Source organism: Fukomys damarensis, unplaced genomic scaffold (genome assembly GCF_012274545.1).
Source record: "Fukomys damarensis isolate Sample0158 unplaced genomic scaffold, DMR_v1.0_HiC HiC_scaffold_33, whole genome shotgun sequence".
NCBI classification, from domain to species: domain Eukaryota; kingdom Metazoa; phylum Chordata; class Mammalia; order Rodentia; family Bathyergidae; genus Fukomys; species Fukomys damarensis.
The window spans coordinates 42,518,624-42,521,595 of NW_022900945.1; the positions used below are offsets into that span (position 1 = coordinate 42,518,624).

The following is a 2,972-nucleotide window of genomic DNA, read 5'->3' on the forward strand; positions in this document are numbered from 1 at the left end:
TTTTTTTTTTTTTTTTTTTCACAAATTTGGTATTAAAGCCCATGTGAAACTATGGTCAGACCAAACAATGTTATCCATGCTCTTTGAAAGCTTCACCCAAGACACTAAAAAAGGAAGAAGAAGGGAAAAGTATGTACATCCTGTTCCTTCTCCCAGTCTCATATGTCAGACAGGACACACTCCATTTCCCAGGGGGAGTCACTGCAGGAGTGTCACCCTAACAGAGCTCTGTCTTCAGGAAGGGAGAAGAAAGCAGGAGAGAAACACCTACCATGAACTTCTACAACAAACAACACAAAGCAAAACAGAAAAACAGTAAAGCTACAGTTTTGCTCAGTGGAAGAGCACATGCGCAGCATGAACAAATTCCAGGGTTTAATCCTCAGCACTGAAAAAAAATACATCAAATACTTTTGACTAAGAAAAATTAAAGATCAAGGAAATGAAATAATTCACCAAATGTCACCCACTACTGAGAGGCAGAGCTAAAAATTTAGATAATGTTCTCTGGCTTCAAATTCTTTTTTTTTAAATCAGGCTGAGCATATCAACATTTATTGAGATACTGAAAAAAAATCCATTTTGTTAAGAAATTCCTGGCAAGAACTGACGTGACAATATGTATTCTGCTGATACAGTAAGAAAATGTCAATGTGTCGCTGACTTCACACTCTAAACTTTGCTTGATATGTTATATAAATATCCAGACATTACAGGTTGTCTGTTAACAGACACAGACCAACTACCACAAACCGAGCTAAGCCAAAAACCTTGATGTTCGAGTCTGCTTTTTCTAATACGTCCTGTGATTGATAAAGCAGGTGGCTAGGTCAATGCCTGATGACATACAGGTTCAGGATTCACATCAGAGAAATTCACTGGCCCGTTTTGGAAGGGGCACAGGCAGCTGTAGCACTGTTTTACTTATCAGCTTGTGTCCTTATTTTCCCTCACCATATGGATATGACTCTGCTGCCTGATTTAGGAACCACTCCTGGCTTGTGGGCCACCCGGTGAACAACATAAGCAGTGTTTTACATTTTTCAGGTTTAATTTCAGTGAGGAGTATTGTATATTTAAAGTAAGAAAACACAGATCTTAAGAATGCACACATCTGGCATCTTTGCGATGTTAAAGACCTTCCCAATAACCATTCTAATCTCCAGATCACCTCCCGCAGGCTGCACACACGTGATGGAGCCTTTTTGTTAGCCACTGGCTGCACCATTCCTCTCTACCTGCCTTTGGCCAGGTTGGTCCTTAACCAAGGGAAGCAGTGCGGCTGCCATTCTCTTAATATTTTGGATCTGAGCTCTGATCAGTGACTTTTCATTGCCCTTTGGAGGCTTCAGATTCTTTGTATCTTGCCTCTATGCCAACCTGCCCCATGATACTAACAGTGGCAGGGAGACCACACGGGCAAAGTCAGGAGATGCAATAGAGAAAACATATTTCTTCTTAAAGAGAGTAGCAGCTTCTGGGCTTGAATTTGAAGGAGAAGCCATTGAAAGGGTTTCATAAAGGAGCAGGCTCTTTGTAGGAGTGAACAGGTCCAGGAGAACGACCTGGTGAGGCAAATGTTCCTGTGAGGAGGCCATAGCACAAATGGAGCACCCAGCCCCAGGAGGGCAGCAGAGCCCCAAGAATGGTCCTTTCCAACGTGCTGACTCTAGGAAGCACACACAGGGAAGCCACACGGCTAGTCCAAGCTCTGGGACAACATCAAACAATTCTGACAACCTAGAAGCTAGAAGCCACATCATCTTTCCAGTTCAGAGCCAGCTTCTTATAACCACAGCTACACAAGCAGGAGTATACACTGTCCTAGGGCAACTGATGTTTCATATAATATTAACTTCTCTTCCTTCCGTTTCCTTGAAGCTTCTCATTCTCAACAGTAGAGCTTGAAATGAAAGCTTGTATTTTGTCTCCCCATCAGGAGATCTGGTGTGCAGTCAGTGTTAGTGAGGAATAAAATAAGTAATTAAGTAACTGACCAGAGATTCGAAAGGCCTTTGCTGGGCAAGGAAAGGAGAAATGCTCTTGAACCCTGGGTCATGGAATCACAAAAAACCTAAATGCTTCTTAGGGGAAATAATTCTCCAGTATGTCAATCAATACATCTGAAGAGATCTTCATCGGTCATGTAAGTCCTACATCTGCCATCTCACCTTGTATAACAGGGTACCTGAACAGAACCCAAACTAGACTGCTACTTAATACATGTCCACACAGAAGGATTGAGGTTGTTTTTTGGTAAAAAGGAAAAAGGAGCACTTTTGATATTGGATTTGAGACTCTGGCAGGGTGGGGAGCCATATGGAAACATGTAGATATGCTATCCATACCCTCCCTCATCCTTTCCCATGGGCCTGATGAAGGGGACTTGGGTCTCCTACCTATGGAGAAAGAACTCAGGGAGGAGGCCGAAGGGACTGTGCTCCTGTGAGAGTCTGGCTCTGATCACACAAGGAGCATGCAGCACCGTTATCGACAGCAAACCTCCAATCAGCCCTGCTCAGACAAGGGCTTGACTGGAGTACTCTGAGGACCGAGCTGGTTCAACACCACATTACAAGGAACCGTGGCACCTTGAAGGGCAGCATCCTGTGGAGGCAGTGACGAAGAGGCCTGAGAATACCCAGGAATAGCGGGAAGAAAGAGAGGGTACGATGTGCAGGTGAGTTTAGAGTACAGGTAATCCTGGCACGAATAACATAACTTCACACACACACACCCGAGGCTGTGACATCTCGGTCTTGATTTGTGTTTCTGACTTGAATCGGTAGGTCCCTTGTCAGCCCCTTGGTGTCTCATTGACCAGAAGCAGCATCTCCTCACTCTCCCAGACATTTCCCATAAAGGATGTTATTAATAAGTGACCTACAGTTTTATCACCAAGAGAATCTAAAGAACCCCAGATTTACTCTCTCTTCCTTTGAGTTTTTTTTTTTTTTTTTTTTTTTTTTTTT

The 2,972-nt window shown here is 43.4% G+C and overlaps 1 protein-coding gene across 3 annotated transcripts in view; it reads right to left on the reverse strand.

Moving 5' to 3' along the window:
* Adora3 (adenosine A3 receptor) overlaps window positions 1–2,972 on the reverse strand; it is a 36,169-nt gene that overhangs the window by 11,376 nt on the left and 21,821 nt on the right. The gene's annotated exons all lie outside the window — the stretch shown is intronic.